The sequence below is a fragment of the Caretta caretta genome, chromosome 2, assembly GCF_965140235.1.
Source record: "Caretta caretta isolate rCarCar2 chromosome 2, rCarCar1.hap1, whole genome shotgun sequence".
In the NCBI taxonomy this organism is placed as follows: Eukaryota; Metazoa; Chordata; order Testudines; family Cheloniidae; genus Caretta; species Caretta caretta.
In genome coordinates this window covers 245,087,698-245,099,616 of record NC_134207.1, presented here as the reverse complement: position 1 = coordinate 245,099,616, position 11,919 = coordinate 245,087,698, and the positions used below count along the sequence as shown (strand labels likewise).

At 40.7% G+C, this 11,919-nt stretch overlaps 1 long non-coding RNA gene across 1 annotated transcript; it reads left to right on the top strand.

Annotated features, from left to right (window-relative positions):
* The first annotated feature begins 1,156 nt into the window (after positions 1–1,156).
* LOC125631276 (uncharacterized) lies at positions 1,157–8,819 on the top strand. Its single transcript, XR_007354897.1, has 3 exons — positions 1,157–1,196; positions 4,286–4,430; positions 8,592–8,819. It is a non-coding gene; the product is annotated as an uncharacterized LOC125631276 (long non-coding RNA).
* The last annotated feature ends 3,100 nt before the right edge of the window (positions 8,820–11,919 follow it).

Below are 11,919 nucleotides of genomic sequence, written 5' to 3'. Positions count from 1 at the left end.
TACAGACTAACACGGCTGTTACTCTGAAATCAGAGATGTGAAAAATCCACCCCCTGAGAGACCTAGCTATGCTGACCTATCCCCTGGTGTAGATAGTGTTAGGTCAACAGAATAATTCTTCCATCAACCTACCTACCGCTTCTTGAGGAGGTGGATTAATTACAGTGACAAGAGAAACCCTCCTATTTCTGTAGTGTCTACATGGAAGTGCTGCCACTGTAGCATTTTCAGTGTAGATATAGCCTGAAATTAAAGAACCACAACAAGCAAAAGAACAACTAGAAAATGTCCAGGAGAGAGAGCACAGAGTGTGCGCCTCCCTCTACATGGTTTTCCAATCCCATCGCAGCCCTGCTACCTAGCAGAAAAGTAGGATAGGCTTCTTTTAATTAAAACTGTTGTACAGAGAAAATAGAATCATAGCTACATTCAGCACAGACATGTTTCCTAGTGCCTCACATATGTGGTACATTGGGCAAAACGAATCTGCGGTGTAACACTTTTGAAGTGATGACATTCCATAGAATCTGACAGCCATAGGATCTGACGTTCCATAGAATCTTAAGTTAAAAATGCCCACTTACAAAGCAGTACCAGAGTCAAGGACATATGTGTTATACTCGGAGAATCTGATTTTGATCTTATTTACAATGGTATAAATCAGGAGTCACTCCCTTGTAGTTAGTGAATTTACACCACCATAAAACCAGTGTAAGATCAGAATCAACTCCAAATAACGTCTCAGCTTCTCGAAGCAGACAGCCTCACTGCTTCACGACACAGCCAAGGCACACTAACACACACTCCAACAATTGATGGCCAAACATTCTTTCTGAAACATTTATCATTTCCAAACATATTTATCTTTAGAGTAAATAAGTTTTGTGTTAAATAGTGGCTGCTCACTGCTAAAATATTCACTTCATACTTATCACCTTGTGGCAGAGTTATGCGTGCCATACCACTTGTCTTTCACAGCAGGTCTTAAAAGTTTGAAGTCTTAATCTGTTTGTGGTGACCTTTTAAATTCCAGTGTAAAGCTCACTCACAAACTTAATGCTTGCTAATAAACTATCAGATTTTTAACAGCCAGGTGGCATGTTTTTTCCCCAATGGACTGGCATGGGCTGTATGCACTGTCACATTAGTAGCAAACATTAAAGAAGACTTCTGTTCTGCCCAAACCATTTAAACAGGTAAGAGTTCTGTCCCTTTGTGTAAAATTTTTCCCTCCCTTCTTCCCTGTTCCCCTATTTACATTTCTATGAACAGTTGTTAGTTTCTGCATTGCCTTGCTGACCTCAAGTAAACCCCAAATTACCAGGTTTTAAAGAAGAAGAGGTTACCTAAACCTTCAACCTTCGAATCTATAGCAATCTAAATAAATAAAACAAAACAGAATGGCTCACAGATGTTTCCTAAAGAAGATATAAACAAGGAAAATGAGCAGTGAGACTTTCCTTTCTAACACTGTAATGAGTTTATTAGTTCAACAAACATGACTTCTGAGCAGGACACCCCTTTCTGAAAGATTGTTTAAGCTGAAACATTTATTTCCTGAGCAGCTGACTCACTTGATAAGATGCTCCCCAATGACATCACTGTGTGTTGAACAGATAACAAAAGCTTTGGATCGTATAAAGTTGCATGGTTTAGATGGTTCTTGACCTTTTGTGTGTGGATAGTGATTAGTTTCTAACATATCTACAGGCATGCTGAAAGCTTTTTGTATCATAGTCAAGAAAAATAACACTGATGTCATTTAAAACTGGTGCAGAGTTTTTTATATCCTAATATAGATATGAAATCTGTGGTTAGATTTTAATGATCAGTCTGCAGAGTTGCCTAAAATCGTCTCTTTTACGTCCATTTAGTTAAAAGATGTAAATTATTTCTGTGGTATGTTAAAGATTACTCTAATATGGGAAAAGATCAAGACTGCCACTCCCTATTCCCAACATAATCTGATTTTAGTAAACTGAGAAAAAGTGTTGATAAATCATGTTAGCTCCCAGAAATCTAGATGGGGGCTTGCTGATTTTTCTGGGGCCTTATGATACTAAATGATGATTACAAATGTAAGTGAATCTTTTGTCATTATGCTACTGGACCTCATGCTGTACTGAAGATGTGTTACAGAAAAATACTTGTTATGAACAGAATATTTACAGTGGACTGCAGTGGATTTCTAACGGACTTCACTAATGCAGTGTTGTGCTATTTCATTAATGGGATAAAACTTCTATTATTTTCTCAAATATCCCAAGACAATGGCTTCTGGGAGGTCCAGACACTTTCTTGAACTCAGAGATGTGTGGGGTTTTTTTAAAATGATTTTTCTTTAGTGGCCTTCTCAGAATTGAGATCTCTCATGGCTAGTGATACCTGAATGGCTGGCTTGATAAGATTGTCTCTAATGACATTGCTATCAGCTGTGAGTCTAAAAAAGAGAGGGTTAGTGTCATATATGCAAAGATCAGTTAGAGAAATGTTTTTGATGAGTTAAGTTTGTCTGCTTTTAGCGTCTATGTTAATCTATGTTTCCTAGGATTTAAGTGCATTGTATGATGTGAGTTGTGAAAATTGCAAAGAATGGGATTATATAATGCAAGCTAATAGAAGGCCTTTTTTATAAAAGGTTTCAGAGTAGCAGCCATGTTAGTCTGTATTCGCAAAAAGAAAAGGAGTACTAGTGGCACCTTAGAAACTAACCAAATTAGAGACTAACCTTAGTTTGGTTAGTCTCTAATTTGGTTAGTTTCTAAGGTGCCACTAATACTCCTTTTCTTTTTTATAAAATAAATTCATGACTCTTTGGTTTCCCTGCCACTCTATGGTAAATTAAGGTTCACCACCACTGCTTTCAATCAGCAAAATTAGAGCAGAAATAAAGTAAAGGTGTCACATTTTCGGTTGCTTTTCAGTGTGAAACTGAAAACATTGCTCAAACTAATAAAATTGAATCTAGTATGTGCTTGACTTCTTTCAAGCAGTGCCCTTCAAAGGGTGGAAGCTAGATAAATTAACAGCTCATTCAGTGTTGAGTGAAGTGTGTCTATCAAATCCTTGCTTTACAAATTTCAGTCGGTGTTGTTCCTCTCTGAAATGTCACCCACTCTTTGGCTGCAGGCATTGTTTAAAGAGATGGAATGTGAAGCATTTTTATTTTGCTGTCTCTCTTGGAGGAAAATCTGCCATTCTTCCCTTGGATCTTCTTCATCAAAGTGGTGATGCAAGCATTATCTCTGACACTGATTAGATAGTTGGCCAAATGTGTTAAAGATCAAGCTGACATTATGGCTCTGTAATCTTCAAAGGGGAAGAATACAGCAGCAGAAAAGGAAGGCACCATGGCAATGAGGAGCTGCTGTGTGAGTTGAGAAGAAACTGGGTCAAAAGTCAGTACTAAAGCTGTCCATAGCAACTTAGCAATATTTATTTATTTATTTATTTGCCATTTACCAATTACGAATTCAGATTGTACGTCTGTCTGACACTGATGACCTGTCAAGGGTACTAAGCCAGCATGTCACAGAGCTATAGTTCTATTGTTGCAATTGGATTGTATGACGAATACCAAATGGGCCAATGTGCCCCTGGTGTAACTCCATTTACTTAACAGGAGATGCCCAGGAATGGATCTGGCCCATTGTCTTTGTCTCAGCATGGCGTGGATTCTTTAGGTTATTTATAGTCCCATCAGCGATTGTGTTAGTGGGTGAGAGTGGAGCTGTGCTAGCCAGGCAGCAGGAATATTCAGAAAGTGCCATTCCATTTGGCACGAGTTTGCTAGCTAGGCAGCAATCCCACTTTTGCTCCAGCCCAAGCTTGATTGGGCTACACTGCAATTAAACAGCCCCTGAGCCTGAGTCCCACAAGCGCCAGCTTCTAATTTTGCCTGGGAATGCTCAACCCCTGCTCAGTCCCAGGCCCCGCCCCCACTCCAACCCTTCCCCTAAGTCCTCGTTCTCACTCCACCGCCGCCCACACTCCACCCTTTCCCCCAAGGCCCCACCCCCACCCACCTCTTCCTGCCCTCGCTCCACCCCCTGCCTCTTTAAGGCCCCTCCCCTGAGCGCATCCCATCCCCACTCCTCTCCCTCTTCACCAGCGCCTCCTGCATGCTGCAAAACAGCTATTCCGCAGCATTCAGGGGGCACTGGGAGGGAGGGGAAGGAGTCGATCAGCGGGGGCCGCCGACAGGCAGGAGTGGAGGGGGGGAGAGAGGGAGGTGGCTGTCAGCGGGTGCTAAGCAGCTGCTAATTTTTCTCTGTGGGTGCTCCAGACCTGAATCTACGAAGCATCTATGGAGTCGGCAGCTATGCAGAGTCCCAGGAGCCGGCGTCATCTGGCACAGGCCAGCAGCAGGGTTTTAACTGCAGTGTAGACATACCCTTATAGTACCCTGCACTCCTCTGCAGCTGCATTGGGTAAGTCACAGTCGTTCCCTTAACACGTTCCCTTAAAAATTATTAAAGGTCTAGAAAACTTGACCTATGAGGGAAGATTGAAACAATTGTGTTTGTTTAGTCTGGAGAAGAGAAGACTGAGAGGGGGCATAACAGTTTTCAAGTACAGAAAAGGTTGTTACAAGGAGGAGGGAGAAAAATTGTTCTTAACCTCTGAAGATAGGACAAGAAGCCATGGACTTAAATTGCAGCAAGGGTGGTTTAGGATGGACATTAGGAAAAGCTTCCTAATGGTCAGAGTGGTTAAGCACTGTAATAAATTACCTAGGGAGGTTGTGGAATCTCCATCATTGGGGATTTTTAAGAGCAGCTTGGACAAACACCTGTCAGAGATGGTCTAGATAATACTTAGTCTTGCCTTGAGTGCAGGGGACTGAACTAGATGATCTCTCAAGGTCCCTTCCAGCTCTATGATTCTATGTAGAGAGGGGATTTGGACACCCATTAATCTGTCCATTGTTTCCTGTCCAGGCTGGGATTTTCAAAGAGGACTAAGGGAGTTAGGTGCCTAGCTCTGATGGACCTACAGTGGTTGAGGGTGTGCTTCTTAGACGATGAAGGGGTGGAAAGGCATTTTTGTAAGGGGTTGAGTTCCTGTTGAACTGGTCCTTTAAGGGTGCTGAGCTGTAACAGTATTGTTAATGGTGTGTTAATGGCCATGAATCTTTTTATAGTTATTTAAACTGGGACAAATAGATAAAGCAAAGTAAATAAAATATTCCCTCAGGCCCCTTTGAAAACTCCAGCCTCAGTTTACAACAAGGAGATTATTAGTATTATTTGCATGTGCCTAATATCAGAGACATTGAGCCCAATTCTTATTACAGCAAGCCCCCTTTAAACCACTCTAGAAGTGTAAAGGAGCCTTACCAAAGGCATAAATCACATTTCTACTCACTTTAGGGCCCCTTTGCACTATCAGAGCAGTGTAATAAGACCTAACCCATCTCCTCCGACTACATCTGCACTAGAAATGCTGTGCCACTGTAGTACTCCAGTGAAGACACTTACTGCAGTGACAGAAGGGATTCTTCCATTTCTGCCATAAATCCAACTCTCCAAGGGGTGGTAGGTAGGTCAATGGAAGAATTATTCCATTTACCTAGCGCTGTCTAGGCTGGGGCTTAGGTTGACTTAGCGAAGTTTCTCAGGGGTGTGAATTTTTCACATCTCTGAGTGATGTAGCTAGTTAGGCCAGCTCTCTGTAATCTGAGTTCCTCAGTCCATATCTTCACTTAAGTGGTTGGGCATGTCAATTCTTCACAAAGGTCATCAATGAAGGAAGACCTGCCAAAGACCTGGCGCAAAAGTCATCAGCTTCCCAAAACCTGGTAAAGATCCAAACCAGGCATCAAACTACTGCCCGATATCACTGCTTTGTGTGTGTCAAGGTTCTAGAGCACCTAATTTTACAGCAAATAACACCAGAGGTGGAGAACATCTTGAACAAGAAGCAAATAAGCTTTCAACAAGGTTGAAACTCATGCGACCAAATACTTGCGCTAATCACATTAATCAAAAATGATCTTCAAAAAAATCTGAAAACAGGCGCTATTTCACTTTACCTCATTGCAGCGTATGATATGGTGTGGCACACAGGTCTACTTGTTAAAATATCAAAAGTCCTCCCACCATGGCTTACTGATTTCATTGAACTGCTACTCTGAGACAGATGGTTCATGTTACACATGGGTGAGAAAACAAGTGCTTGGAAAAAACAGATGAACGGGTTACCTCAGGGGCATGTTCTAGCCCCAATCTATACATCAATGACCTGCCACCAACCCAGTCACGGAAGTTCATCTATGCAGACAACATCTGCTGTGGGCTACAGGCTCCGACTTTCTCTGAGCCGGAGAAGACACTGACTGATGATGCTGCAGAACTGGCTGACTACTGCAAGACATGGTACCTTCAGCCTAGCACCAGCAAGACATTTCAAGCACATTCCACCTCCACCATGCCAATGCTAAGAGGGAACTAAAATGAATGGCCAGAGGCTGAAACACGAAACATATCCAGTTTACTTAGACATGACCCTCGACCGAACACTGACATACAAAAGTCACCTAAGCAAGATAGCAGCGAAGATCAAGGCATGCAATAACCTTCTCAGCAAACAGGCAGGAACAGAGGAGCAGATGCTTATGGGGAGCAGATGCTCCAATCCTAAGGACTCAGCCCTTGCCATCTCGTACTCAATAGCAGAGCACTGTGTGCCAGTTTGGAGTCGGTTGGCACACGCCAAACTTGTTGACGTGCACCTCAACTCAACAATGCGCATCATCACAGGAACTCTCTGACTGACTCATGTTTCATGGCTTCCAGTTCTGAGCCACATTGCTCTCCCTGACATCAAGTGGGAGATTACAGCTGACAAGCTGCTTGAGAAGGTACTTGCCAACCCTTGTTCAACAACCTTTTTAGTCAACCAGCTACGTGTCTTTCATCATGACATCCATTGTGGTCCATGCTGCCATGCCAGGACCTGACAGTGGAGTCCTTGTGGTGGGAAGACTGGTGTTTAACATCAACCACCAATCAGTTCCTTGTCACAGACCTTACTGCTGTCCTGCCTGGGTTTGACCTGCCCTGTTGTCAGTGGGCAATTCTTACCCAATTCCAGTCTGGGCAAGACCTGTGTGCCAGCGAGCACCGTGGGGGTCTTTGAAACAATCCAAGCTGCAGCTGTGGCACAGATCAAACAACGATACACTTTGTTGAGGAGTGCCCACTAACTACATTCAGCGGTGGGCCCCAAGAGATCAGCTTGGACACTAAAGCCTCAATTGCTTGGCTCATCAAATATTCAAATGCTAAATAAAACAAATTGCCCATATCTTGGTCATATCTCCAGCTTTGACTACTGAAACCTGTGTGCTCCTCAGCCTGTCCGTTGTTAGTTGGCCAATTTCTTATAGACAGAGGGTCTTGAGGAGGGGGCCATGGCCTCATTGCTTGCTATGGAAGACATTCCTTTTGCATGCAGATTATATTTTTGTTTATAACAGTGGGGCATTTTCTGTCAATCTTGCCACTATGGTCGCAGAAAAAATGGTAAAGTGAAGATGTTAAATTCTACTCCCCATATTATTAAATGAGATCCTATAATGGCTCCACACTTATCTCACCACAACCTACTGTAATCTCTGTGACCTCATTTAAGTTTTAGACAAGCCCTGGCATGGGGTCAGTGACTTACTCAAAACAAATTCCTTTGACTGTGCGTTGAGTTTTATCATATCTTCACAGTGGTTTCAGTAATTGGCTCTCTTCTATTACTCTGCTTTATCCTTTGTCTCCTTTGCCCCTGTAATAGTCTCTTGTATGAGACAGCTGTTAGTTACACTGAAGCTGCAGACCTTGCTGCTAGCATTTCAGGGAAAATCCTTAATAATGTCTGAAAGATGCCGATATACTGCTTTCTTTCTAGCATGTTTTCATTCCTCTTGAGGATGTCATCTCTAGATGACTCGATTCCCTCATGATGCATTTTGACCATGCATAAATTACCTTTGTCTTTGCATTCCCCTCTGACGGCAGTTGAATGTTACCCATCAGTTTTCAGGCTGAAACACTGTGATTTCCTTACTACTAGGACCTAACCCCAAAAGCCCATTAAAGTATTTTCAATAATTTCAGTAGGCTTTGAAACAGACCATGTTTGGGCCGGATCATATAAGGTAATGGAGCACACTCTTATGAGAAACAGAGAGGTCAAAAATATCAAATATGGGCGCCCAAAGTAAGATGTATCCTTATTTAGCCACAGAGAAAAATGCACCAACCCCCTTAAACTTACACTGAAGTCAGTGGGAACTACAGGTTACCAGCACTACTGAAAATCAGGGCACTTTGATTTAGATACCTAACTTTAGGCATGCAAATTGGAAATCTGGCTGCAGTGTAGGGTGTAATGGTGTTTACAGAAAAGAAGATTCTTTTGAGCAGATAATACACATTCTTCCAAGGAATGAAGCAATTTCAAATATAAGCTTATTTACAGTTTTACATTTCAATGATTTAAAAAAAAAAGTGTTTTTGTTCCAATTAAGGATAGTATGTACATTTGTTTCCTCATTTAATCTTGTGTCTGATTTATATCTTGTTTTCTTCTTTTAGGATCCAAAGTACAGAGATGCCCTGAGGAATTTGGTCTTCAACCACAGAGATCATTGTACACTTATCAGAACAAAGTATTATTGGCACAAGAAACTTGAGAGAAGACAGACTTACCAACTCTGTCTTTAACGCCAAGCCAGCAGTAGAAAACAAACTTTGGCTTTGATAATTAAAGTTTATTATCGCTGCTGAAATAAAAGCTTTGTTGTATAAGAAATAGATAAATAAAGCAAGGCTGCATTAACGTTGTTTCAGTTTTGCTTCCTTATTTCACTCTACTTGCTATGTCAGCACCATAGGCATATGGTGATGTCAGGACGTGGAACAGAAACTCAGCTGGAACAGATACTTACTTATGTAGGGTTTGGACAAGTTTGGTCACTTTTGCTTAGTCAGCAGCAAGTAGTTACTTTATGGGCTGCTTTTAATCACATTCAATATTTTTAATCATTGAAGCATATTTTCTACTGCTCTGCCTGTTTGGTTTACATGTCCCAAGCAATGCTCCTCCAATTTCCTTGAAAGGCTGTTCCACAAACTGATGAATTTCTCCATTAAGGAATTATTACTGTTTGCTATTTGTGTTACAGTAGCACTTGGAGACTTCTGGAAATGAGACCAAAAAATAATGTCACCGTTCAGGCAAACAGATGGAGGCACCAGTACATAGCTAACAGTATTTTGACCACTCTAGAATCTTAGCAACACTCTCATTGGCTGCATGAGTTACTGATTGAACAAAGAATCTGAGCTATGCCTGCCATTTGGAGGCTAGTTCAGTTTGGGTAGATAAATTATATAATAAGTAGATTATTCCCCTCTCCATTGGCAATTTTTGCTGCACTTTGTGCTGATTTTATAGCTACCTGTGAATGCTGCCTTTGTCTACCTGTAAAGCTGTAAAAAATGCCATTCGGGAGTGTTCTAGGGTCAACAGGAGTAGGGTCATCACAGCACAAGAGAGAGAGCATTTATTACAGGGTCGTTTCCCTGCTGTGAAAGCTAATGAGAATTCTAGTTGGCAAGAAGAGCATATTAGCCAGTCATTAGTGGGTGGATGGGGCAAACAATGACAGCTCATTTTGAAAAGCTATTACACTTGATCCAGTGTCTGACTAACTGGATAGGCACAAGTAGTAGACTGCTGCTACCATCATAGATAATCTGGGGAGGATTAATGAAATCCAGAGTGTTTCAGGGCAAACACAGTTCTCATCCTATGGTTGTGGCGGGGCAAATCCTTGTCCTCCACACCTCCCCACCAACAGATGAAGGAACTCTACTATGGGAACCTTGCCCAGGTTTCTTCCCTAGTAGCTCTCTCCTATGAGGGTTACCACAGAAGGGGCAATCTATCCCAGAAGGTTGTTTACAAAAAATCAAATACTATTTAAATCAGACCTGATTAAATATGAAGAACCCTCCACCATTAAAACTGATCCCTAGTAAAAGATGAAAGGTGACTATGAACATGTTACTGTTCAGATCACAAAGTTGTAATGCACAGGGAATCAATAAGGCACCAAGTCAGAAAACAGTTTTTTTTATTTGATTATTCATGTGGGGGGGGGTGTGGAGAAGGACAACCTTGGGGCCCTGTTGCTATGATAAGAAACAAATATACATGTATTACCTTACATATCACAAAATATTAATACAGAAGATCAGTTTCCAATGGAGTAGATCAGGTTATTTAGTAGGAAAGCCTACCAATTGAAGACTGTACAGATATATTGGTAAATAAATGCCGATATGGTACATTCCAGATCACAGGGTTTCAATCCAAAGAGCAAACATAAGTTAAAAAATAAGCAAATTAAAATTCATTCAATTTCTGCTGAAACTGAATCAAATAACCAATTTTTAAACTGATCTATAAGGGCTTGATCCAAACGCACTTAAGACAGAAACTCCCACTGATTTAATTGGGACAGGAGGAGGCACAAACACTGACATTTTCAAAGGTATTTAGGTGCCTGGGAGTTAGGCATCTAAATACCTTTAAAAATCTATCCTTACCTGAATTATTCAGTTCGTTCATTAAAAGACTCTTCTTACTATTATTATTCATTTAGGCTCTTATTCAGCAAATCCCACTTAAATCCTTTGCTGAGTAGAAGCCTAAATCTTAAATCCATGTTTATTCCACAAATCACTTACTTAGCTATAAGCACCTGCTTACTTCCCACTGACTTCAAAGGGACTTAAGCACATGCTTAAAATTAAATATATGTGTAAGTGCTTTGCAATCTAGGGATGGACTTCATCATATGTGTGAGTGCTTTGGTGAATCAGGCTCGTATGTTATGGTAGTACTTAAACTCCCCAGTTGTGCCGGGAAGAAAGTACAAGAAGTATTCCCTACCATAGAGAGATTACATTACCTACTCCTTAATTTGATTCCACTGCCTTATAAGAGATACATTTAAGCACCTTTGATAAGGAGAACATTAGCTAGAAAATAAACACAAAATCCTAGCTACGACAATTCTTCTCAAAACAAGAATGTTTCTGTGTATAGGCTGGGTGGGTTCAGATGCATCTGGTAAAATATGGACTTGTTTACCTTTATAATAAATCTTTCCATTTAATCTTCAAACTTCTGGCATCAAGCTTTCCTGATCTACAGAAGCATCAAAGTTTATAATAAGAGTTTAAGTACAGAAGGATGGAACCAGATAGTAATACTGATACTGGAATTTCATTAGGTGTCTGGAAATGTTTTGAAATGTCTTAATTGGAATTTAATGTATCCACAGATACATAATCTTAAAATGAAGAGACAGTTATATGCATTAATTTAATCTCTGCATTTGTGAATGCCAAGGATTCTAGCAACTCTTTGCCTTAGAAAGACAATTTAAAAATGTTTTTGTTTATTTATTTTTGTAAAGACTACATGAGACTAGTCTAGTCTTTATGGGCCTGATCCAAAGCCCAGTCAAGTCAATGGTAGCCTTTCCTTTGACTTCAGTGAGCAATAGATCAGGCCCTGCAGGAATCCCTATGAACTTAGTTTACAGTTAGATTGTATTGTCTTCTGTCATTTTTAAAGAATCTTTCTTTATTTTTTTAGCCATTTTCCTCCTAGATTGAATTTCATCCACCACAACAAAGTTCTCAGTTTCAATATGAAACATGTTAGAAAAAACAAATCGTAAAACACTCGGCAGTTTACACCAGGCTGTATATATGGTGCCTGCTCATAAAAATAATAGAACAAGAAAGTAAAAGCAATAAAATAACAAAAAAAAAAAAAAAACGTCACTGCTGACCCACACACAAAATAAAACCAAAACCAATGCTGACTCTAGCAATCTCAAATTGC